The sequence below is a fragment of the Giraffa tippelskirchi genome, chromosome 8 (assembly GCF_054371585.1).
Source record: "Giraffa tippelskirchi isolate mGirTip1 chromosome 8, T2T-mGirTip1v1.2.pri, whole genome shotgun sequence".
In the NCBI taxonomy this organism is placed as follows: domain Eukaryota; kingdom Metazoa; phylum Chordata; class Mammalia; order Artiodactyla; family Giraffidae; genus Giraffa; species Giraffa tippelskirchi.
The window spans coordinates 147,110,356-147,136,837 of NC_137282.1; the positions used below are offsets into that span (position 1 = coordinate 147,110,356).

At 38.1% G+C, this 26,482-nt stretch overlaps 2 long non-coding RNA genes across 2 annotated transcripts in view; one reads left to right on the forward strand and one right to left on the reverse strand.

Annotated features, from left to right (window-relative positions):
* Positions 1 to 24,231, reverse strand: part of LOC145518244 (uncharacterized) — a 66,076-nt gene extending 41,845 nt beyond the window's left edge. The window contains exons 1-3 of the long non-coding RNA XR_014062775.1: positions 24,150 to 24,231; positions 22,732 to 22,872; positions 21,088 to 21,209 (exon numbers count right to left, since the gene is read on the reverse strand). This is a non-coding gene — a long non-coding RNA (uncharacterized LOC145518244). The remainder of the gene's footprint in view (positions 1 to 21,087; positions 21,210 to 22,731; positions 22,873 to 24,149) is intronic.
* LOC145518246 (uncharacterized) overlaps positions 1 to 26,482 on the forward strand; it is a 221,418-nt gene that overhangs the window by 142,892 nt on the left and 52,044 nt on the right. The window lies entirely within an intron of this gene.

Consider the following 26,482-nt stretch of genomic DNA (forward strand, 5'->3'; position numbering starts at 1 on the left):
CACAAAGAGTTGGACACAACTGAGTGACTGAACAACAACCAAAGTTATGTTTCAATTCTAAAGTCTTGATTTCTTGTTTTATACGTCCAGTGATCAGAGAAATACTAACAGGACACAAGTTAATAAAGACCCTCCTTTAGAGGGATGGTGTTCTTGTAATGCTGAGCTCTTTGTAGAGTTCACTAATTAAGCACACATCCCTTCACAGTGCTGACGCTAGGTCAGTTTGTTCCTATTGCTGAAGTGTGAGGCAAACGAAGTAATTGACAGTATTTCCATTGGTTAAATATATGGAGATAGTTTGCCTGAAGGGCTCATCTTTCCTGGTAAGATCCTTGAGATTGGAAGTCAATATTCATCAATAATTTCTCCACAAAGGGAATGAATATCACAAATACTTAGGAGTTATCTTTCCAATCTTTTCATCACACATTTGTGTTGCTTATAAACAAAATAATACTAAATGTAGAGTTATGTATCTTGTTCTGTTCTCTTATCTTTAGATTATGTTATTAAAAATTTTCAAAAATATTTCTTCTTTGAGCCTTATTGTACATATGTTAAATGTATATTTCCAGTCTGTTTTAGTCCATTTTTTAGATGTTTTTTCTTCATACTCCATGGCTTGGATTCACTGAGTACTTTCTACCTGCTAACTGCTCTAAATGTGTGATCTCTATCATATTCACAATAATGTTATGAAGTAGGTAGTATGATTATTGTCATTTCACAGACCTGGCAACTAAGTATTAAAAATCTTAAGTATAATGACTTTGCTGAAGTCACCCAGCTAGTAAGTGGGGAAGCCAGAATCCACACTCAGGGAATCTGAAGCTAGATCATAGGTCCTTAGCAACTACTCTAAGCAATGACTCTATAATACTCAGGCTATTGTCTATTAAGTCATATTAGAAACTCCTTATACTTATTTTTTATATGAAATATTTGCACAATTAAGAAAATGACCATCTAACCTTCTGTGTAAGTCATTTCACTTATCTGAGTTTTGAATTTCTCATCTATATAATGGATGTGTTTGTTAACAACAACTCTTAATTACAATGACTGTAGTGAAGATTGAAATAGCGAATGTGAAAATGCCTTAGAAACTGACAGCAAAGCACATTGCTTTCCAAGGAGGTGGCTTTTAAAATACCCTGAACTTTGAGGTATTTTGCCAAGAAACGCCCTGATAACTAAAATCAATTTTCCCTCTTGAATGAATCATGAATCAGATTTTTCCTTGGCTGCCAGACTTCAATCTGAAAATATATATTTGAAACTGTATAAGACTCTTTTTCAAAAGAGATTTGAACAAGGAATGAACTGAATGAGCCACAAAGGATTTAAGAATTCATTCAATGAGTCATACATGTTTCCGTAGTTTGTGAGGTACACAACGTGCCCAGGCACTGGCGTATGCTGGGACTGACACAATAAAGAGGGGTCTCAGCCCTGACAAAGCTCTTCACAGCCATTTGTCATAAAGATTGGCTAATAGGTCCTCTGATAGATGTGAGGGACGTCACTGGTTTATTTTTATCATTTTACAGATGAGAAAATTGAGGCCTAGAGATATGAAGAAACTTGACTGTGGTTGATCAGCTGGCCAGTAATGGAACTAGAACTAAATATAACCAGCCCCAGAACCCCATGCTCTTCTTTAGGACCAAACAAACAGTACCTACACATGACCAATGAATTAGATGGAGATGCCAGTGCCTTTATGCTTAAAAGGTATTAGGTGGATGTTTGTGTACAAGGTGAATTTGATTTTTCCTTCCATCCTGATTTGTGCAGAAACATTTCTGGTTTCCTTGGAAGCTTGTTTTGGGGGTGACCAGCCTGTGTTTGCTTCCCCTCCTGATCATAAATGCTGCAGCACCATTCCCCCGATCTCCAATTCACTTGCTATATTTCTTGGCCACCTGGCACATTATTTGACAGTTATTTACACTTACCTGCATTTTCCGTCTTCTAAGCCCACATATAACATGTAATAATGTAAATCCTAGGCTGCTGCTTGGCATTTGGGTACCTTATTATTTACTGTGCTGTGTCTCCCTCCCTGTTTAACGTAATCTGCAAATCTTGTCCACAGTACCAAGTCACTTGTATATGTAATTAAAATATGCAGTTCCTTCCAATACTGATCCTTGTCATATGTCTTCCTAGTAATTGTTTCCCCAGATGGTGAATATTTTGCTTTTATTTATTTCACTCCTTGGAAAAAGATGGGCCAGGGTATGCTCAGCGACGTTTCAGAAGCCTAATCCTATTCTTTAAAGTTATAAAGAATCATGGCAGCTTTATTAGCCTTTACTGCTTTTCTGAATGATCTCTGACATTTCTTTTTAGTGAAAAGTCCTGACCATTAATTGCAGTAAATGTATATTAATGGCCCATTTATGATGGGGAATCAATTCTCCCATTTAGAGGCTTTACAATTGGAGATAAGATTTGAGTTTATTAGCGCCAGTGCCAGGCTGTTCATTGTTTTCCTCTCTGATGTCATGCAGGGACCATTTCTGGATAAAGGATATTGCACCAGACAACTGGTACTAAGATTTTAATGGCTCTGAAGCTGTTAACTAGAGGCCTGATTGCATTGGGACCTAGAGTGAGTTAACTCTCAGAGACATCTGGCAAATTGCTTCCCAAACAGCTATTGCATGGCTGGGAAATTCTCTGATGTTTGAAACTTTCTTCTATTTGAATAAGGAGTATTTAACGGTGTGAACCAATGAAGGTGTCCTCATTTTTAAGCAGAAGTGTCCGTGTGGAGTTGTTTATAAGCACCCCGGCACCCACACATTTATTCCCAAACTTCTTAAACTTCCTTCACCGGCTTAGATGTTTAACAGGTGTCATATATCTGCCATTTCTTAATTAGATGAGGTTTTAACATTCATGGGCCTTTGGGATAGTACTGGATTGATTTAAATGAACACTGATGTGTACAAGAACTAATTTCCGAAGTGGAGGGCTATCAGGGAGGGTTGAGGGGAGAAGGATGCTGTGCAGAGGGAAAAATGCCAGTGGGGTGAGGTGGGAGGGAGGAGGGTGTAGTGTGTGGTATTTTCCTAATTGAAGGGACCTCTAAGTCTCTAAAAACTGCTGCACTGATGCACAGTGTTGCTTGAGATTTAATCCTCCATGTTGACAAAATTTACCCACATTCAGGGTTATAAGGACAGTCTGTTGAGAACCTTCTTGGAACACAATCGCTTGTACCTTTTGAGAACCTTTAAGAATTAAGAAAGACTGGGATTTAGGGAGTACAATAAAACTAAAGAGATTGAGATTTTTGTGGGGATCAGACTATGTGAAGTTAAGTCTTGATGGCTTGAAATACAGCTGGTGTTGCATTCATCCTTGGCCTTTTATGGGCATAGTCTGACTGAACGACTCAGGCCATGATGTATTTTCCTTGGGTAGTGAGTACAGCTTAGGGGTCTGGGTTTACAGATGGGTATCTCTTTTCATATGGGCCTTGAGTAGCTGTGGTGCAGTGGCTCTGTCTTGATGCCAAGAATCTGAACTAGGCTTACATTTGTTGCAGAGTAATAGGAGATCTGAGCACATGATTAGCAACTAGAACCTAAGCCCTTCTTTTACTCCCAACTTGTTAATTTATATTTGATATCTTATTATTTAAGAATCTTTTTGGTTAAGATATGACAAACTCAATAACTCTATATTAGGATATCAGTACTCCTGGAATGGCAGGTAATATAGATGTTAGAAACTAACCATTGAGTTGCTTATGACATTCAATGGTAGAGAATATGGCGCTGAGAAAATAGTAGGCAAACACCTCCAACTTTACTGGAAAAAAAGAGATTTTCAAGAAGTCTCATATACTGTTGGTGAAAGTATAAATTGAAATAGCCATTTTAGAAACTGCTTGACAGTATTTACTAAGGTTGAACATAAGTATGCATTATGACCAAAATTTTAAAAATATATTAACATTTTAATAAACATAAATGGTTAGTAAATATATATATAATACTAAACATATACATATATTTACTGAAAGAAATGAGTTAGAGTATCCATAGCAGAGCTATTCATAATAACCCCAAGCTGGAAGCTATCCACATGTCCATCTGGATGAATAAATTGTAGCATATTCACACAATGATATGTGTTTATAAAAATGAAAATAAATGATCTACAACCATGCAACAATATAAATGAATGTCACTAGCAAAATATTGAGCTCAAGAAGCCAGACACAAAAGAGTTCATGCTATATGATTCCACTGATACAAAGTACAAAAGAGCAAGCTATGTTATTAGAAGCCAGAATACCATTGGTGAGTCGTATTTTCTGAAAGAAAGTACAAAAGCAGCTTCTGGGGTGCTGGTAATAGGATTCTCTTCACAATCTAAGTGCTCATTATGCAGGAGGGTTTGGTTTTGGAAAATTCATTGAGCCAGTTGTGCAGTTTTCTGTACCAGTATTTTACTATCATAGAAAATTGAAGAATGCACCTACAAAAAGAGTAGTCAGGGTGGCAGCCAGGGCTGCTGGGGCGGATGGGATTACTCAAAACAGAAGTTATTGCGGGGTATGCTGCTGCTGCTGCTAAGTTGCATCAGTCGTGTCCGACTCTTCGCGACCCCATGGGCTGTAGCCTACCAGGCTCCTCCGTCCATGGGTTTTCCCAGGCAAGAGTACTGGAGTGGGGTGCCATTGCCTTCTCCGATTGTTGGGTATACCCAAGATAAATTTGGGGCCAGTTATGTGTATATAGGGAACTGTGTTTCCTGGAGGTGATTTTGTGGGCTCATAGGTCTATGTTATATGACCTTTATTCCCTGACATATTCAAATATAATATTCAAGATTTACGATGTTTATTTCTATCCTGATTTTCATCTTTACAGAGGATTGAGACAACTTAAAAGAATTGTGGGTCAACTACCTGGTGCTCAGGTTTTTTGATAAAAGTCAAATGACATAATTTAGAGAGAAAAATCAGTAAAATTACTTTCAATAATTTTCTAATGATTAGAAAAGCCAACTGCACTACCCAATATCCCAAATAATTATCAACTTTAATTTTTTTACACTCTGTTCTATTCTTGTTTCTTACTAATTAACTATGCATGATCTTGAGCAAGTCATAAAACTCTCCAACCCCAAGAGTAATTTGATTACCTTGACTTTTTGTTACAGTTAAAGTACTTGTTACTATCTGAGATTACCTTTTTTTTCTTGTTGTTTATTTTTTTTTCAGATTCCCTTCTGTCTCAAAATTCCTTAACTCTCTATTTTGATTCATTGCTATTTTCCTAGTGCTAGAACAATGCATGGCGCATGGTAGAAAATAATTTATTTAATGAGTGAAAAAGCTGAACTAGATTACCAGGCACTTTCTGGCTATCACTTTCTGGAACTCTGACATTGCACAAGTGATTTTTCAGGTCCAGAAGGGATTCAGGAGTTAACAAAATTCTGATTCCAGAATCCAGAATCAGAATAAAGGTAAAATGTAGGACAGTGGTTCTCAGAGCATGATCTAGGAACACTAGGAGGGTACCAACAACTCTTAGGAGTCCATGAGGTCAAAACTACTGTTACAGTAGTGCCAAGATATTATTTGTAGTTATGACTCTTATTTTCTCATGAGTATATGCTGGAATTTTCCAGAGGTCACATGACTTATGTGCAACAGACTGAATGTAGGAGCAGATATTACAATGCTGCTATCATCTGTTATGCTAAATATTAGAGAGATTTGTGAAACTGTAAATTATTGCCTCTCTTCTTGCTATTTTTTGATTAGGGAAATATAATGATTTTTTCTTAAATCTCCTTTTTATTAGCATATGATGAGTTTAGTGTTGTTATTTTAAAATGAATAATTAAATATATTAAAAAACTATAATTTCTAATGTTAAATGTAAATTGATAGAGCCCACATAAAATGAAACTCTTTGCAGGTCCTCAGTAATTTTTGAGAGTTTAAATGTAGCTTGAGGCAAAAAGTTTGAGGACAAGTGATACAGGGAGCATTCGCAAGAAAAGAACAGGAAAACTAGAAGGGCCCAGAATAGGCTGACAAGCTTGGAATAACTCTTTTTGACTTACCCTTTCCTCCTCCGGGCTATGACCCTGCTCTGTAGTCTGCCCCACTGACAACGCATCCTACTCAATTCTGTTTTCCAGAAATCTCCATCACTGTAGTTCTCTTCCTGTATGTCAGTTGCTGAGATAGCAACAGTATGAATAGGAAATTATTCCATCGCTGTTTAGCAAACATCCACAGAACCTGTGTATCAAATGTCAGTGTTTGACCAGGAGAATTTCTCTTGCCTGGCTTTCATTGCTTTCCATTTTCTGTGGCTGAGTTGTATTTTCCCTGGAGAGTTGACTCCAACACTTTAGCTGCTTTTTTTCTGGTGCAATTCAGCACATTTCAGAAGTGCCAGGGCAGCATCTTTTCATCTGTCCATACCATTTCTTACCCTGAACAAGGAGCCCCGGGAAAGGATGAACACAGTTGGCTGAACAGCTGCTCCCAATGATGTTGGTTGGACATGTGTGCCTGCCTTCCACTTCAGAGCCACGATCCCTAAGGAGGTGCTGACTCTGTTCAGATGAGTGCAAGTTTGGAGGAAGACCAAGATTTTAAAAAACAAAGCCACCCCCAATTCCTCTTGCTTTTTACCCCACTATTCTTATTCACTAACATAATATAATGTTTCACTATTAAGATGCACATATGTTTTAGGTGTTTTAAAAATGAGAATTGGATGCTAAAACTAAAATTACTTTGTGACCCTGGAATTCCGGGTAACAGTGAAAAGTGAAGGGAACTCCCCAGAGGGTCTCTCCCTGTTGGGGCACAGAGAATGAGGTGAACTAGGACCAAGGTCATGTTACATATTGATGACAGCTTTATCTTTATATAGCCTGTTCCTGCATGAAGTTTCAGTTGATTTCGAGGACAACTCTGTGAAGTCATTTAACAATCATACTTTCTTTTCCTCAGTGCTACAGGTTGATGCCATGGAAATAGTACAGGGTCCACAGGTTAGGAACCTTAAATCTTAGGTTGGTTATATGCTAACAGTATGACTTTGGACAAGCTGCTTAACAGTTTGGAGTCTCATTTTTTGTCTCAGTAGCAAACCTGGGATAATACTTTCTACTTCATAGAATGATTGTAAGTTGCATTAGGTATATTTGAAATAATTTCTCAATGATAAAGCATACATGGGTTTAACATTTTCTTTAAATCATATTACTGTCATTTGTGAGTTTTGATTTAGCCACTGCTATTACTGTAACTCTACATGATAAGTTTCATTTTTATTCTAAAGATAATAGCTCTCAACTCTTCTACATCTGCCTGCTCTTGAAGTGAAAATTATCTAGTATCATTGTTCCTTCTTGAAGCTTAAGTGAACTCTAACACTCAGAAATTAAGTTTATAATTTTCAAAAATTCCCCCAAGAAGTTGAGTGGTTGAAAAATCTCACTTTTATTATTATTATTACTTTTTGGTGTTTCATTACTTACCAAGGGAAGGTACCAAAGAGAGGAGAGACAAGGCTCTTTGCTCTGAGGAGTGGAATATGTCAGTTCGAGTCCTCCTCCCATGGTTCCTCCTTTTCCAAACAGCTCCACACATGGTGGCGAGTTGGCTTCTGTGGTCTTAAATATCTCTTTTGTCATTTTGTTCAGCTAGAAATGTGATAAGGCTTTCCTAGCATAACAGTTTTTGTTGTTCAGTTGCTAAGTCGTGTCCAGTTCTTTGCGACCTCATGAACTGCAGCCATGCCAAGCTTGCCTGTCCTTCACTATCTCCCCTAGTTTTCTCAAACTCATGTCCATTGAATCAGTGATGCCATCCAACCATTTCATCCTCTGTTGCCCCCTTCTCCTCCTGCCTTCAATCTTTCTCAGCATCAAGGTCTTTTCCGATGAGTCGGCTGGTGGCCAAAGTATTGAAGCTTCAGCTTCAGCATCAGTCCTTCCAATTTCTTTAGGATTGACTGGTTTGATCTCCTTACAGTCCAAGGGACTCTCAGGAGTCTTCTCCAACACCACAGTTCTAAAGCATTGATTCTTTGGTGCTGAACTTTCTTTATGGGTCAACTCTCACATCCGTGCCTGACTACTGGAAAAACCATAGCTTTGACTGTGCGGACCTTTGTTGACAAAGTGATGTCTCTGCATAAGAGTGAAAGCCATGGATTTTGGAGTTTGATATAGTTGAATCTGAGTTACAGTTTGGTCTTTCATTAGCTCTGTGACATTTGGCAACTTGTGTAATGTAAATGTATTAAGTTTCTGTTGCTGGTGTAATAAACAGCGAACAATTAGTGGCTTAAAACGGATTTATTATCTCTCAGTTTGGTAGGTGTAGACTGGTTCCTCCAGCTCAGCTGGTTTCTCTGTTCCAGGTTAACAAGTTTAAAATCAAAAGTACTGACTGGACTCTTACTGGCAAGCTCTGAGAAGAATCAGTTTCCATGCCCATTCAGGTTATTGGCAGAATATTGTTCCTATGGTTGTTGGTCCCATTTCCTTGCTGGCTGTCAGTTGGGGGTGTCCTTAACTCCCAGAAGGCTCTCCCTGGTTCTTGCATGTGAACCGCTATACCTCAAAGCCAGCAGTGTGTTGCATCTTCTTTCTCAGGCTTGGAATTTCTTTTCCTTCCTGTTCTGCCATAACTTTTCTCCTCCTAGTCAGAGAAAATTGCCAACTTTTAAGGACTCAGATGATTAGATTGAGTTCCCTTGGATAATCTGGGATAATCTCTCTATGTTTTGAGGTCTATAATCTTAATTACATTTGCACAGTAAATGTAATTACAAAGTACATTACCATGTTCTGTAACATAATCACAAATTCCAGGGATTAGGGTATGAACATCTTTGGGGTCTTTTTTGTTGTTGTTCAGGCATACCTCAAGATACTGTGAGTTCAATTCTAGACCACTGCAATAAAGTGAATATTGTAATAAAGTCACATGAATTGTTTTGGTGTCCCAGTGCATATGAAAGTTATGCTTATACTCTACTGTAGTCTATTAAGTATGTAATAGCATTATGTTTTAAAAAACAATGTATATAGGTTAACTAAAAAATACATCATTGCTAAAACATGCTAACCAGCATCTGAGGCTTCAGAGAATTATAGTAGTAATATCAAAGATTACTAATCACAGATCACTATAATAAATATAATAACAAAAAAGTTTGAGATATTGTGAGAATTACCAAAATATGGTACAGAGACATGAAGTGAGCAAATGTTGTTAGAAAATGGCATCGATAAACTTGCTCAATGCAGGGTTGCCACAAACCTTCAATTTGTAAAGAACAGAGTATGTGAAGCACTGTAAAGCAAAGCACTATAAAACAAGATATGCCCGTATATAAAATCTTGACATTCATGCCTTCTCCAAGGGGCAATTATGAGAATTAAGTGAAAGAAACTTTCTAAAGTTCTGTGAGCTAATAAACCTCATTGGCTGTCTAAAAGCTACCCGGTCACATTTAAATCTTGATCATAATATGCTCTATAATCTAGTAATCTAATAGTGTATTAGTGTTTCTTCTCTCCAGTATGATACACCAGTCTATTCTGATCTCTTAAGGCAGCTTTCCTCTTAGTGTCTTGTGACTATTCTCTTTTCTTTAATTTCACTCATGCTGTGCCTTGTGTGGAATGCCCTCTCCTTCTTTTCTGCCTTTGAGTCCTAAAACCTTCAACTCAAACCCCACCTCTTTTCTTGAAGCCTACCACGATTATCCCGAATCAAGCGCTCTATCTCTGCTAAATACTCAGAATGCTTTCATTCTAGGCACAATTCTGTTTTAGTTCCGGAGGAGGTTGTTCCCCCTCCTCCGCCTGCAGTTAATTAGTGAGTCTGACTTGCTCTTGAGCACTCAACATAATGCCATATTTCCCACCTAGCACTGGTGTTTGGAGTGACCACTTCCGATAATGTATTCTTGCTATCACCATTCGACAGCAACAAAAATTCACATAGTGAGAAAGTGATTCTCTTTTCTGTTCTCTTTCAATTCTTCTGAACGTGTAAAAGATTAAGTCTCAATTTAGTCTTTAATACTGTTTTCTTTCAGTCAAAGAAACAGTAAGCAGTAATGGTTAGCTATATGTAATAACAATTATTTTGTTTATATCATATATTTATATATTAATATACCTAATTATATCTATTAACCTATGTACACAATTGTATAATAATTATAAATATATAACATATATGTAATATATTGTATATTTTATGTTGAATTACATTGAAATCTCTCTTTCTCTCTATATATACTGTATATATATTGCTTAGGTGATGATACAGGAAATTTCTGGAAGTGGTAAATGAATGATTGATCAAAGTTGAGTGTGTTGACAATTGTAGAAAGTCAGATTCTGAGTTCCGTCATTTATGTGTGCTTACGCCAGAGACTGGACTTCTCTGAGCCTTGGTTTCCTCACCTGTCAAACGAGACTATTTACCTATTTCATGGGTACTTGTGAAGTTGGAAAGAAAGTATGGAGGGCACTTGGGACAGTGGCCAGGGCACAGAGACTTCTCAGCGAGAGTAACCGTTCTGCCTCTCTCTGACTGATGTTTTCCCTGAGATGGATCTCGGCATACTGTTCATTCTAGGCTGGATTGTCCTTGTGAGGAGGGTATTCAGATATATCTCTAATTTCCCCAACATGCATTTTCATATATATTCTTTTTCTTCCCATCTGCTAATTGGAAACAAAGAAGAGGTTGCTGGGAATAACACTGTTTGTTGTGTCTTCTTCATCGTGGTCTTAGCATATAACATTTTTTCACTGAGATTTTACAGGGCTGTATTAAAATGTTTGCATAGTAACTGTCTGCTTGGATCTGAGGATTCCTTCTCAGATGCTTTCTTGAAGCAAATGACACTCAACATGAAAGGCCTTGTAGTGAGAGATAGAGCCCTATGGGGGTGTTAGAGGTCACAGCCCACACTGGGGCCTGTCTGACAACTCAGGTGCTTTAACTACCAAGAAAGCAGAGATGAATGTGAGACGGTCCCTGGGGAAGTGAAGCAAGCCTGCTGTGCACTGTTTTGTGCTTCCTGCTGTTTTTGCTGACTGCTACCTTATATAAATGTCCTGCTCATGAATGCCATCATTTCACTTCTGTAAGTGATTTTTAGTGAAAAAATAATTTATCTTTTACAATTCAAAGAAAAGGGCAAAATTCCTGCCTTCACGTTTTGTTCTGATATCTGGTCCGTTGGGTTTAGGAAGACCTGACCTCTGATCACAGGTAGTGTACCTGGCCTCTGATCACGGGTACTGTACCTGACCTCTGATCACGGGTGGTGTACCTGACCTCTGATCACGGGTGGTGTACCTGACCTCTGGTAAGTGTAATTGATATTCAAGGCCCTTCCCCTACCATCCTATCACCCTGCTCCCCTGCCCCACCCTGCAAAACAAAGACAAAACACAACAAAATAAAGAAACCCCAACAGGCAAGAAAAAGTCTCTAACCAAACTGTCAATATATTAATGCTGTTAGCAAAGTTTAAAAACAGTCTTTGAATTTCCATTATTAGAAATCCATCGTATTCTGTTAAAATACAATAAAAAGAGCTTATGTTTTGGAGTCACCTGGGTTGGAATCCCAGCACTAACATTGGATCTTGAATAGTCTCTTTGTCTCCCTGAGGCTCAGCTTCTTCAACTGTGAAAAGAATGAATAGTCCCTGCATTGCACTACCTATCTATGCTCTTTTAAAACATTAAATGAGATTCTGTGGTAGAGTACCTAGCTCAGTGTACCGAGTACATATTAGGCCCTCAGTAATTAGCAGGTACCACTGCTACTCTCTTGAAGGGGGTTGGCTTAGTTACTATTATGTTTTGTAAATCACCATGTCAAACTTTTCCATAGTAATGGATGAGGAGAGTGCCCTAAAGTCATAAAAAGGAGACTTTGGTTAGAGAATGAAAGAAGAATCTCTAAGACAAGAAGTACTCCTTAAGGATAGGCTTCAAGATGGGCTATAGGGGTCACCAGTAGAGAACACTTTGTCCTGCCATAAATTTTATTTGATCTAGCTGGGAGCAGGGTTACAGAAAAAATCCCAGGCCAAGCAATATCTGGTCATTAAACTTCTCTGCATCTGAAGAAAAATGTGAAGAGGAGGAGGAAGAGACCAGGAGAGGAAGAGGATCAGGGGTACTCATTTTTCTTACTGATGTGGCATCTTTGTAAATCAACTCAGTAGTTCTTTTTCACCTAGATTTAAAATGTCAATGTATTAATGCTGTTAGCAAAGGACAGATTAAATCAATGTTGGCAGAGGTATCAGTCTAAAGGGAAATAAGTCTTCAGTTGTAAATATTCTATCTAGGTAAAGGAAAAAAAGATTAATATTTGAACTATCTCAATAACTTCAGTAATTTTTAAGATTGTATAGTTCATCATTCAAGCAAAAACTGTTTGAATCTACTTATAGTTTTCTGCCAGTTAAATCATGCCTACTGAAAATTTCTATAATCTTTCATTGAAGAATGTTTACTGATAAATTGATAATAATATTATATATGCTCCTGAGTAGTATAATAATATTTATAAAATCCAGGATCATATATATAATTTATGTTCAACTGAAGTCTTATGCTATATAAATCCTATGTTTAAATGGCACAGTGGTAAAGAATCTGCCTGCCAATGCAGGAGACACAAGAGATGTGAGTTTGATCCCTGGGTCAAGAAGATCCCCTGGAGTAGGAAATGGCAACCCACTCCACAGTATCTTGCCTGAAAAATTCCATGGCTAGAGGAGCCTGGAAGGCTATAGTCCTTGGTGTTGCAAGAGTTGAACATGACTGAACAACTGAGCACACAAACACAGCACAAGAAGATATTATGGCAACTTGGGTGATAAATTATTTCTAGTTCTGATCAAAGTATATATCCTAAAGGAAAAGAGTTTTGGAGATCAGAGTAATGACATAACTGAGACATAAAAATTTCCAATTTTCTTTACTTGCTATTGCCTTTTCTTCAAATATGTTTAGTGTCATGGGCTGCCCAGAGTGTGCCTAATCAAATCTTTTACATCCCTGTTAAATATGATGCTGTTATCACAAAGTTGCTTCCAAAGGAGAAGACTCTGAAACATTGCTTTCAGATTTCAATTGACTAAACACAGAACAGTTTTGATGTACTACTTGATATGCATGCAATCAAAGTGAGATATCTGTTCAACATATTATTCATTCTTATTTCAGAGGGTAACATCTGTAGCCTGAGAACACACAAGCAGCCTGCCTCAGTCACAGCCATTCCCCTACTGTACAGAGATTTTGCTTGGAGGTGCAGCATCCTTATCTTTTATATCCTTAGTCTAAATGTATAGCACAGAGAAACCATAAATGTTTGGGACATGTTGATTATGAACTTCTTGTGGGACATCCAAGAGAAGCTATTCAGTAGACCCTAGGACATATAGGTTGGAGCCCAAGAGATTGATTTTGAAGTCATCAGCCAAAACTTGTTTCTTGAACCTCAGGTTAATTTTCTTCGTCTTCCACTTCCCTTATTTTATTGCAGCTGAGGTAGATTGCAGTGATCATCCAACATGCCATCTATTCATCCACATTTCCAGCCATCTTGCAGGCAGTTGGGGGCAGTATGGCTAGATTTGTCCAATAAGTGAGAGCTGGAAATGATGTCTTTCACCTCTGGGCCAAAATATAGAAGAATGTGTGTAAAATCCTCCAGTTCTCTTTTATCATGGCATAGCAAACAGAAGAAACCATGTATTCTACATAGAAAAGCCAGAGGATGGGGCACCAGCATTATACGAGATCTCTGAGTTACTGCATCAAAGACTGTTGCTCTGGAGATCCCCCAGCACTGCAGTAGACCGTGTGTGTATGAGAAATAAATCCTTGTTATGTCTAAGCTTGTTGTGATTTAAGCTATTTTGAGGTTGTTGATTATTGCAGCATAATTTAATCCAATTGCATTAATACACCTCTGTTCTTGCTTAAGTCAAATTGAAAGAAAAATACTTAATTCACTGTTAATGCCAATTCCGGGGTGAATTATATATTTATAAATGTAATAATGTAGCAATATGTTGTCAAGGAATGCTTGTGGTTCTTCATAATAAATCAATGCTTTGGTATTATACATGGAGTCATTTCTAGGGGAAAAATTCCATCCTCTACTCTTTTGTATAAAATTTCTAAAAGGTAAAGAGAAATTTATAATTTTCTTTGGGGAGCTTCAACTATCCACTGAGGTTATTGGTAAAAGTACTGGAAGTGGATAACATAGTAATAGTTGTTCATAGATCGTTTCTGAACATGACCTGACTTTGAATAAGAAAATCAAAGAACCATCGACTCTCAGAGCAGGAGGAGGTTTTCCAGGTATCTACCAAATCATGCCTTTTCTCTTTCTAAAGGGTCACTCACCCTTGGATATCTCACCTGGTGACTCACTGCAGATGGCACTATTTTTAAGACAGTTCTGATTTGAAGGGAGGGACCATTGAATGTTTTCTTCTGGTTTGTCTGACTCCTTTGTTAAATTACTTGGTAGATCTAGCTCCATGCTTTAACGTAACCTTTTGTTTTATATTTTCTTTCTTTTTTTAAGGCTTTCCTTTTAGGTTCCTACATGATGTTCTCTTTTAACTAGAAAGAGTATCTGACCATGGCAGGCCTGGCTTCATGTCGCTGCCCGTGCTTTTTTGCTCAAGGTGTAGTAGAAATTCCCATGAGAATGGTACAGTCACAAACACTCATGCTTTTCAAGTACTCAGACATTTCTGTGTTAGGAAGTGGAGAGACCCCTGAGGTCTGGATGACAAAAGCCACAGAGACGAAGAGAAACAAAGATGGGGATGCTGGCGAGAACTTACACAAAGGACCCCTTCGCTCTACAGGCCTGACTGGGCTTAGTCATTTTGGTGGCATAGCTGGGGTGAGGCTGAGTTTTGTCACTCCAGAATCACAGGGAATGACACAAGATCCAGGGGGCCCCAGTCAGGGACAGTGGAGAGTGGTGAAGGGGAAGTGATCTATGTGTAGCGTGAGGGTGTAGACTTACAATGGTTTTATCCTGCTCTGTAAGAAATGTACGTGTTGCAATAGCGGTTATTAGGTGTTTCTGTGGGAAAGAACACATGTTTCTATAAAAAGATGTTTTTAAGTGATTCTGTTTATGTGTGTTGACTGTTTTTTATCAGCTTTTGAAATGCAGTATGGTTAGTTCTCATATCCAGAGTGATCTAGGGTACTTTGCTTATTAGTGAGCTTTTATTATCACTAGGTGACATGCTAGTAAGATGATCAGTGCTTCCTTAAAATCTGAATAAAAATTAATCTTAAATTCCCAAATTCAGACCAGTTCCCTTAGGTAAATCACAAATGCATAGATTTGAGTGGATCTTTATTCTTGTGCTTAGTAATTGAAGTTGGGAAAACTAATTCTTTTAATGATTTTGTTTTGCTTCAATCTAAGAAAGCTTGTTAGTGACTCAAATGCAATTGCTTCCTTTATTCTTTTCTTATTGAGCTATCAGATAGTTTTGCCAAAGGCTTTGCTGTTTCCCTTGCTATTGTTTTTTCCCTCATGAATTATGGTACAATTCAACTGGGTCCAGTGCTTTGTCAAATTGAATAGTTTTAATTGCCTTGTTTGCAATATTTTAATATTCACTTTGCCCCTCAAGAAATTATATTTTAATCTGTGTGACATTTCTCTCCCTCTCATTTTTGAAAAACAAGATAAAGCTACATGCTTAGACCTTCATTTATAGATCTTATCATCCCCTCCCACCCATATCTTCACTTGTGAATGCAAAAAGGGATAGACATTTAACTCAATGAATCAATTTTATGTTTCCTTTTTTGGAAGATAATCTTTATATTTCTCTAACCAGTGTATTTCTATACTGAGAAAAGGTGTAACTGGTTAAGTTATATCCAGTGGCTTCTTTTTGTGGTCTCAGAAACCTTTTCTGCTCACTTGCCAGGTTCTATGTCACCTTCCTGGTGTCTGACAAGGGGCCATCATCCTTTGCTTGCTTTTGCATAAGCCAACCTAAGAGAAGAAAGTCCTTCAAACCAGAAATAACAAGGGGGCAAAAGTGTCAGACTTTGCTGAGTGTGGGAATAAGAAGATGGAGAATTTTCTGTTTCCATTATCCATGCTCTGCTGATTTCCTTTGAATATTGCTTCTTGCCAGGCCATCTGGTATCACTCTCCTCATGCAGTTATGTTTCACTTTTTGTTGCTGTTGTTGTTGCTGTTCAGTTGCTCAGTCATGTCCAACTCTTTGCAACCCAATGGACTGCAGCATGCCAGGCTTCCCTGTGCTTCACCATCTCCCAGAGTTTGCTCAGATTCATGTCTATTGAGTTGGTGATGCTATCCAACCATCTCATCCTCTGCCGCCCTCTTCTCCTTTTGCCTTCAATCTTCCTCAGCATCAGGGTCTTTTCCGATAAGTCTGCTCTGTGCATCAGGTGGCCAAAGTATTGGAACTTCAGCATCAGTCCTTCCAAGGAATGTTCAGGGTTGATTTCCTTTAGAATTGACTAGTTTGATTTCCTTCCAGTCCACAGGACTCTGAAGAGTCTTCTTCAGCACCACAATTCAGAGGCATCATTTCTTTGGTGCTCAGCCTTCCTTATAATGCAACTGTCACATCAGTACATGACACTGGAAAAACCATAGCTTTGATTATATAGACCTTTGTCAGCAAAGTGATGTCTTTGCTTTATAATATACTGTCTAGGTTTGTCATAGCTTTCCTTCCAAAGAGAAAATGTCTTTTAATTTCATGGCTGCAGTCACCATCTGCAGTGATTTTGGAGCCTAAGAAAATAAAATCTGTCACTGCTTCAACTTTTTCCCCATCTATTTGCCATGAAGTGATGGGACCAGAGGCCATGACCTTAGTTTTTTGCATGTTGAGTTTTAAGCCAGCTTTTTCACTCTCCTCTTTCACCCTCATCAAGAGGCTCTTTAGTTCCTCTTTCTGCCGTTAGAGTGGTATCATTTGCACATCTGAGGTTATTGGTATTTCTCCTGGCCATCTTGATTCCAGCTTGTGATTTATCCATTCTGGCATTTTGCATGATATACTCTGCATGTAAGTTAAATAAATAGGATGACAATATACAGTCTTGGCATACTCCTTTCCAATTTTGAACCAGTCATTTGTTCCATGTAAAGTTCTAACTGTTGCTTATTGACCCGCACTCAGGTTTCTCAGGAGACAGGTAAGGTGGTCTGGTATTCCTATGTCATTAAGAATTTTCTACAATTTGTTGTGATCCACACAGTCAAAGACTTTAATGTACTCAGTGAAGAAGTAGATTTTCTTTTGTGGAATTCCCTTGGTTTCTCTGTGATACAACGAATGTTAGCAATTTGATCTCTGGTTTCTCTGCCTCTTCTAAACCCAGCTTGTACCTCTGGAAGTTCTTGGTTCACATACTGCTGAAGATTAGCCTGAAGGATTTTGAGCATACTTCCCTTTGCTGCTGTAACTGGCTTCAGACAAAATTTGCAGTTTGAAATATGCTTCTGAGTCTTCATGCTCAACGCTTGCATGCATGCGTGCTAAGTTGCTTCAGTCGTGTCTGACTCTTTGTGACCCTAGGGACTGTAGCCCGCCTGGCTCCTCTGTCCATGGAATTCTCCAGGCAAGAATACTGAAGTAGGTGGCCATGCCCTCCTGTAGGGAATCTTCCGACCCAGGGATTGAACCCACATCTCTTATGTCTCGTAAGTTGACAGGCAGGTTCTTTACCAGTAGCACCACCTGGGAAGCCCAAGCTCTAATCTTATTTTGGTTTAAATCTTGAATTTTCCCCACCAAAAAAATCTTGCTTACGTTTAACATGACTGAATGAAAGTAATTCTCATCGTACAACTCTGCCCAAAGCATTCTCTTTTGTATTTAAAATTGTACATTTGTTAAAAAGAATTTCTTTAAATGTCTAAAAATGGGTTTATCCATATTCAAAACCTGCACTATTAATATTATCTTTTTATAGCATATAAATCAGTGTCATGAAAGCATATCTAAACCCTTTCTTCTCTTGATCAAAGTTTTATGACTTTATTTCTTGTCTTAAAATTATCTAAGTCTTAATTTTAATGTGTCTTCCTTTCACATGTTCTTTCTCTAAGTACCCACTTATCCTAATTACATGGCTTCATTTGCAAATCTTTCTTATTTGGACCTAGTGGAGGCAGTACTTTCTGTGGTAAGAAAAACCTTATTGTCACACAGATAACATTTCTACCTGTTTAAGTGCTTCTCTAACATCTTTTGGTGTAGCTATTTCAAATTTAGTTTAATATTTGAAGTGAAACAAAAGAAAACAGTACCCTTTTATTAGTTTCCTAGTCTTGCCATAACAAAGTACCACAAATATGGTGGCTTAAAACAACAGAAATTTATTCTCTCACAGTTGTGGAGATCAGAAATCTGAATCAAAGTATTATCAGGGCCATACTCCCACTGGAAGAGTTGGGTAAATTTCCTTCCAGCTTCTGATGATTCTCCAGTGTTGTTTGTTTTGTGGCAGTGTAACTCCAGTCTCTGCCTCTGTCTTCATAAAGCCTCTCCCATTTGTCTCTGTGCCTCACAGCTCCTTCTGCTTTTCTCTTGTAAGGACCTCCACCATTGGATTTGGGGTCTGGCCCAAATTATGCATGATCACCACATCTTGAGCACCTTAGTTTAATGATACTTGCAAAAGCTCCTTTTCCAAATAAGGTCATGTATACAAGCTTAAGGAATTAGGATGCGGACATAGCTTTTGGGAAACACAATTCCCCAGTACATCATGGCAACACCACATCCCGTGTCATCACTTCATCATGACAATACACTATCCCCACCGCTTTCAGTTTTTACCTTTGATTTTCAATTTATTAGTTGAAAGTCTTAAAATTTAGGATATCAGCATCCTATAGAGCAAAGTCATATGACTTCTTTGCTAACTGGAATTCTGATGGATATGAAATTTTGTTATCTTATTATACAAGCTTGAGACTGTAGAAAGTGGAGATTCTGAAGCTTTTTTTTTATAAGCAAAAAAAGGAAAATGGATGCTAATAAAACTGTGCTTAGTACTAATTTATTTACCTTATATCTTTATTGATGTTTTTAATAGTAAGCTTTAATTTCAATAAATTAATAAGTTTTCTATTTTTTTATTGGACTATGGTCCTAAAATCAAAGATTTTTTTTCATATGTAGCAAATTTCCTAACTTAGGGTTCTCTATAATGAGTATGTTCATTAGTCTAAGGCCCTAGGATTTCTGAGGAATAACAACATTGGGAATGGGAATAAAAATGGACATAGACAGGTAACTGAATAGGAAAATATAACAAAAGACAAATACCCCAGAAATAAAGAAAGGTGATGCAAAGAGAAACAGAGGGTATGTAAGTTTCCATAATTTCTACTACTGTGTAAGTTTCTTACACACTAATATTTGCTACTTTTCCTATAAAAGCTCAGAATGAGAGGTAAACCTTATTTATATTATATTATAAGGTCACAGCCAGAGTAGAATATATCTTCAAATACCTCAAAAGTTTTTTCATTCCAGGTAATTTCTTCTTTCCAAAGATCCTAATCCATTGAAACTGAGGGAAGATGACCCTCGGTTTTCCTTTTTTAAAATATTTTTTCACCTTCAAAGATACATGCTTGGAATATATTTGAAATGAAACAGTTTGGAAGCCCCAAATCAAGATCTATATCCATCTTATAATAGCTAGGCTTTTAGTGAAAGGAGAAGATATTTGGGTTCCAAGGAGCTGAAGCTGGAGATTGAGAGTTGAGTAACTTACAGAAAGGGAAAAGGCAAGAGAAAATAATCGTTCTGTTTGTATATTTGTTTTTTTCCATTTGGGGCCAGAAAAGGAACTGGAGAGAGATACAGGAAAGCAAGAATAGTGACATTTGTCCTTGTGGTCATGACCTTGTGGTTAGAGAAATATTAAAGAAGCCCAAGGACACAAGGACCATATGCCTCTATTCCACCTGCAATTCCTGTTTTCAACTGAAAGACACGTAGTTAACTTAAAGTGGCAAGATGAAGTGTTTTCAGCTACTGAAAAGGAATGGAGGCTGTGAGCAAGCTGAATTCAGTAAAAATAACATTTCTGTACATCTGAGTGGGACACATGTTAGAGCAGCTAGAAACACAATATTTTATTTATTTTTTTGTTATATTTTCAACTTTCTGTTGTCTGTTTTAACTCCCTATGCAACTATGGCTCACGTAATGCTGATATTATGCAGAATTGCAGAAGTTGTATGGATAGCTGAGAACTTAAAGAAAAATGCCACTAACTGTCAAAGTATTATTAAAAAATTAAATCTCGACTTTCATACAAATATAGAGTAAATGTGTCAAAGATTTACTTAATTAATATTCAAGGAAACCAGTATGAGGATAAGCCTGGTTCACAAGATGAATAGAAGAAAAATAGTTAGTGAGTCCCTCAGGAAAGTTATATTGAGATAAATTTACTAAGTTGGAGTCTGACTGGTTAATGTCCTCCAGGAAAATAAAACCATAACCTTTGAGCTTATCTTTTCCTCCTGGAAAGAAATAATTTGTATTTCCGTCAGACAAAAGTCTGTAACTTAATATGTAACTTAATAAAATGTTGGCTCTAATAAATAATAAATGACAGGTCAAACAGTGCTGTGTCCCCTGAGATAATTAAAGAATCAGTGGGAGGATCTGTTAGTTTTTCCAGAATGACATTTGTTGTTGTTGTTGAGTTGCTAAGTTGTGTCTGACTCTTTGCGACCCTATGGACTGAAGCACATGATATGAGAACATAAAATGCCCCCTTTGCCTTATTTTCAAGATTTGTACATTTATAAAAACACAGATACTTCATTATGATTTTTAAAGTTAGGACCTTATTTATTTCATTGATATACTCTATTGGAATTCAGAGTGAAAATCAAACCTTAGCAGTAGATTTTGTTCTATTTGGGAGCAATGAGAGAAAAGAACCCAACTCATAGCCACTTACCTTAGTAACCAGTGACGTTAATGGAGACGGTCCTTTTGTTCGAATATATTATAAAGCTTTTCATTGGAATGGGCTGCCCACTTCATTGCATTTTCAGCCTTGACTTTTAACTTGGCCAACATCTACAATTACAATGGAAGACTCATTTTGCCTTTGTTTATGTGATCAACTTGGCACCATCTGACAGCTGATTTCTCTTATTCTCTAGAGATTTAAGCTTTGCTTTTTGTAGGTGGAGGTCAGTAATGTGTCTTGTTCATCATCTTCCTAAACCCCATTGTCTAGTAGGTCATAACTTTTTCATTCTCTGACCCAGTAAGGCTGGATCAAGATATAAATTATATTTAAACAGGTGAGAAACCTACACGAGTAGGTAGCTAAGAGGTACTGGAGCAGAGATAAATGTTGGTCTTTTACATTTGCTTTCAAATGTAATGTCAAATGTAAGTCAGTCTGTCTATTCCTGGGAGATCTCTCAGTCTGGATATTTGTTTTTAAGTATATAAGGCCAGGTCATTCTGCGTCCATGATCCCTTGGCTTCCTGAGAAAATCTGCTGTCAGTTTTTCTTGGTTTGAGCTCCATTGGTTATCCTTTTGTTTTATGCTGGTCTCAGCCTATTGGTAACCAATGTTGCAGCTGCACTGGCCCTTATTTCTGTTACAATTGCAAGATACCCTCAGCTATAACCATCAGGAAAGTAAAAAAAAAGAAAAACATATATATGTATGTATTGCAGGTCCTGGAAATTACATGACACACAGGGTAGAAAGAGAGACAGAGTGCACGTGGACCTGGGGTAGAGCTGGGGGACCTAGGTTTCAAAAGCTCACTCTTTATTGGTGAATTTAAAACATACGAGTGGGAAGAGAAAGAACAAGAGCCCCAAATGGTTAATTTCAGAAATCAACAGAGATCTCTAAAACAAAAGAGCCTGCCTGCTGGGGTCAGGGAGGGGGAGGGATTGGCCTGACTTTCTATCTGTTCTCAGGCTGGCAATGCATTTATTCAAAACAGCAGTCTGTAAGTTTGTAAGTCTAAGCAGTCTGTAAGTCTTTGCAGTCAGTCACTTGCATCGCAAAAGAGAAACCAACTGTCAGCGCTTTCATCCTCACAGTATTCCTACTCTATCTTTTTTTCCTTCTCTCTAAACTCTTTTTTCTTCTGCTTTTAGTCTAGAATCCATAGTCTTTTTTTTTTTTTTTTTTAGCGTTTTCCCCAAACTAGAATCAGTTCGCCATTTTGGGATATACAGAGATTCATTAGGAGACCACAGTTATCCCTTTTTTGGGGGGCTTGGTTTATGGGGAAGAGAAGAGTCATATAAGTAAGGCAAAGACTTAGTTAGCCAAGCAGATCCTTCAGTGGTTATTTAGTTGGATATACTATGGAAATATGTTCAAAGAGCATGGAGATGAGATTGAAAGGCATATAACTAGGCTCCTGGGCTCACTGTAATGTCTCATGGAGATATTATGGCAGCACCTGAACTTCTGCTCAGTTGCTCAGTGGTGCCCGACTCTGTGACTCTATGGACTGTAGCCTGCTAGGCTCCTCTGTCCATGGGATTTCCTAGGCAAGAATACTGGAGTGGGGTGCCATTTCCTACTCCAGGGGGTAGTCCCAACCCAGGGATTGAACCCACCTTTCTTGTGTCTCCTGCATTGGCTTGCTATTTTTCAGTCGCTAAGCCGTGTCCAACTCTGTGACCCTACGGACTGCAGCATGCCAGGCTTCCTTGTCCTTCACCATCTTCCAGAGTTTGTTCTACATTGGTAGGTGGATTCTTTATAGAAATATGATGCTCTGTAAGTGAGTACTATAGACTCTAGATTGTTACAGTAATAAGAGGACTGGAAAAGGTTGATGTATGAGGAGAGACGAAAGCATTGGGCCTACATGGACCTGAGCAATCCCTGGGAAAATAGGCTCTATTACTTATAGACTACTCTTTTGGAAATCTCTGGTGAATTACAGTGGTTAATACAGTTGATTTGATGTATTTAATAACTATTTTGATGGTTTTGTTATTTGGAAGTCCAAAGCAAGCTGTATGATTTAGAAGGTGATTTTTTGTTGTTTTTCAGTTGCTAAGTCATGTCCTACTCTTTTAAAAACACCATTGTATCAAAAGTCTTTCTATACCTTTTATACATTTGGGAATGGATGGTGGGAGGGTGGAATACAGATTTGATATTGGCATTTGTATGGTGGGCTTTTCCCACCACCAGAAATTATCACATGACCCTTAATAACTTTGAATCCAGTGTCCTGAAGATTTTAGATATATGAGGGAGGAAATTTATACTGTTAAGGAACTAACATCCTTGGTCTCTGAGATACCCTGATTGTCTGTAGGTGGGCATGAGATCAAGATGCTTTTATTTCTAACCCAGAAGAATCAGCATGCAGATTCTTTAAATACAGTTCATAATCAAATAGGAAAATATTTGGCTTTCTAGTTAGGAAACTTAGATTCTAAGCTTGATTTGGCCTTATATTCTTGGGCAAATCACTTCTGTTCTCTATGCCTCAACTTTCTTGGAACATAAAATAAGTGGTAGATAAATTTGAAAAGCCTTTCTACTCTGCTATTCTGAGATGAACAGTCAAGAACAAGATTGGGCGATGTCTTTCTATATCTATAGGTTTTTTTTTTGTTTTTTTTTTGGTTATCGTTGTTTTAAATTCTGGGTTTATTTCTTGCCACATATCTCTTAAAGTGATGTTCTAGTTAACAAGTACAGACCTCACTTTCCTCAAATAATTTGAATGGCCACTTACAAGTCAAAATGTCTGTCCCTGCTAGCATGGAAGCTGATGAAGCTAAGCTGGGGACAGTATATTTTTATTTTAATCGTAATATTTTCTTAATAGTCCTAATGTTAATGGACCTGGGTGGACTGCATTATATAGCTTTGCCCACATCTCAGTTGGAGGTCTCTGAGCCACCCAAGTTCATCTCCCTTCATCTCAAGGGCCCATACAGTATCCCCAGGCTGCCAAGGGGGTGTTTTCTTCCTCTTTGTTTACTTTCTCTCCTCAACTGATGGAGAACGTTACCTGGGGTTACACTGTCGTACACTGTTTAGACTGACCAAGCTCTGGTTACAACTTCTTCTCCCCTTGTGATGCACTGTGATGAAGATTGCCGTGGCAACGTGGAATCCTAAAAGCCCCTAAAAGGCAAAATGATGGTGAAAGATCCCCTGCTTTTACATGTAGCTATTATTACTGCTGGCTTTTGTCTGGATAAAATGCAAATGCCCAGGCATACAGAAGCAGGCTTTAAAGCTTTCGTTTTAAACATCCTGCTTCATGATAACTTCCTTATTAACTTGTGAAATCTTCAGTAAGAAGGCTTCGAAGAATGGGGAAAAAAGCAAGATATAAAAAGAAAACTTGGAGAGAAATAAGAGATAGGTGTCTGAACAGAGACAAAATTACTGTGATGAGTCACTACCTGCTGACCAGGACCTAGAAGCGGTCTACTGGGACAATTTCTGCTTGTATTATTAGTAATATTTGTATAATTATTAATACTGGCATAATTATGCAGTAAGGCTCCAATATTTGAAAACAGGCAGTGGATAGCGTAACTTATTTCAAGATCCTGTTTGATAACTGTTGATGGACTGATTGAACTTTTCTTCCTGAGAGCACTTAAAAATGAAGCGGTAAATCTTGTGTCCAAATTTGCTTCTCATTGTGGGTCTTCAGCTGGTTCATATTTGTGTTAATTTAGTGCCTCTTCTGAAACCCAACCTGGTCACATTTTTCAACACTGTTGTCATCTGCCAGGATTCAGAGAAATAGATGTGAGGGTATAAGGGTTGAGTGTTTGTATATATGTATAGATAGGCAGACTCAGAGGGAGGGAGAGAGAGAAAATGAGCACAATGACACAGCAGTCTCAGTGTGATAAACTGCTGCTAACGAGCCTCAGTGTGTCTTTCCATTTCCATATACATGTGGAATTTGACATTTTCCAGGGGTCAGTGATGAAACCAATTCATTAAAATTCCTGAATAGCAATCTTTTTCTTAGAATCTCTTGGTTGAAAAGGTTCTCCTTTTATTCAGGTTTTACCTTTGTTCTATTCCTTTGTCATTTGTAAGCTGATAGTTTCGTACATAGTGTCCTGAAAAGCCACATCCACTAGCCAGACCAGGGCTTAAATAGCCGTGTGTACTGTTCTCTGCAGAAGAGTACATTGTTTTTAAGAACGTAGAAGACAAAAGGGAATATGCACAACCTAAAAATTGGCTCATGAATCATTCCTTGTCTTCTGAGTAAAAGAGCCTGCATGGTTTGTTAGAGCTGTTTATATCAAGTCTCAACCATAAGTAAGCCAGAAAGAAAAACACCAGTACAGTATACTAACACATATATATGGAATTTAGTAAATCGGTAAAGATAACCCTGTATGTGAGACAGCAAAAGAGACACAGATATATAATATAGAACAGTATTATGGACTTTATGGGAGAGGGCGGGGGCGGGATGATATGGGAGAATGGCATTGAAGCATGTAAATTATCATATGTGAAACGAACCGTCAGCCCAGGTTCGATGCATGATACAGGGTGCTCGGGGCTGGTGCACCGGGATGACCTGGAGGGATGGGATGGGGAGGGAGGTGGGAGGGGGGTTCTGGAAGGGGAAAACATGTACACCCATGGTGGATTCATGTCAACGTATGGCAAAACCAATACAATATTGTAAAGTTAAAAAATAGATAAATAAACTAATTAAAAAAAAAAAGTCTCAGCCATAGAACAAACCTACCAGGCTCACTTCTTTACTTTGCAGTAGCTCGGTGCCCTCCACAAACAAGAGAATTAGAACTATGTGCTACTATTAAGAGAAGTGTGTGCTATTATTAAGAGAAGTATGTGCTACTATTAAGTGGGATTTATTTCAGATATGTATGGCTGGTTTGGATCAATATTTGAAAATCAACATAATGTACCAAATGAACAGGCTAAAGAAGAAAGTAGTCCTGTACAGACGTGAAAGTTGGACCATAAAGAAGGCTGAGTGCCGAAGAATTGATGCCTTTGAGCTGTGGTGCTGGAGAAGACTCTTGAGAGTCCCTTGGTCTGCAAGGAGATCGAACAGTCAATCCTAAAGGAAATCAATCCTGAACATTCACCAGAAGGACGATGCCGAAGCTGAAGCTCCAATACTTTGGCCACCTGATACGAAGAGCCAAGTGATTGGAAAAGACCTTGATGCTGGGCACAATTGAAGGCAGGAGGAGAAGGGGGACGACAGAAGACAAGATGGTTGGATGGCATCACTGTCTCGATGGACATGAGTTTAGCAAGCTCCGGGAGATGGACAGGGAAGCCTGGCATGCTGCAGTCCATGGGGTCACAAAGAGTCAGACACGA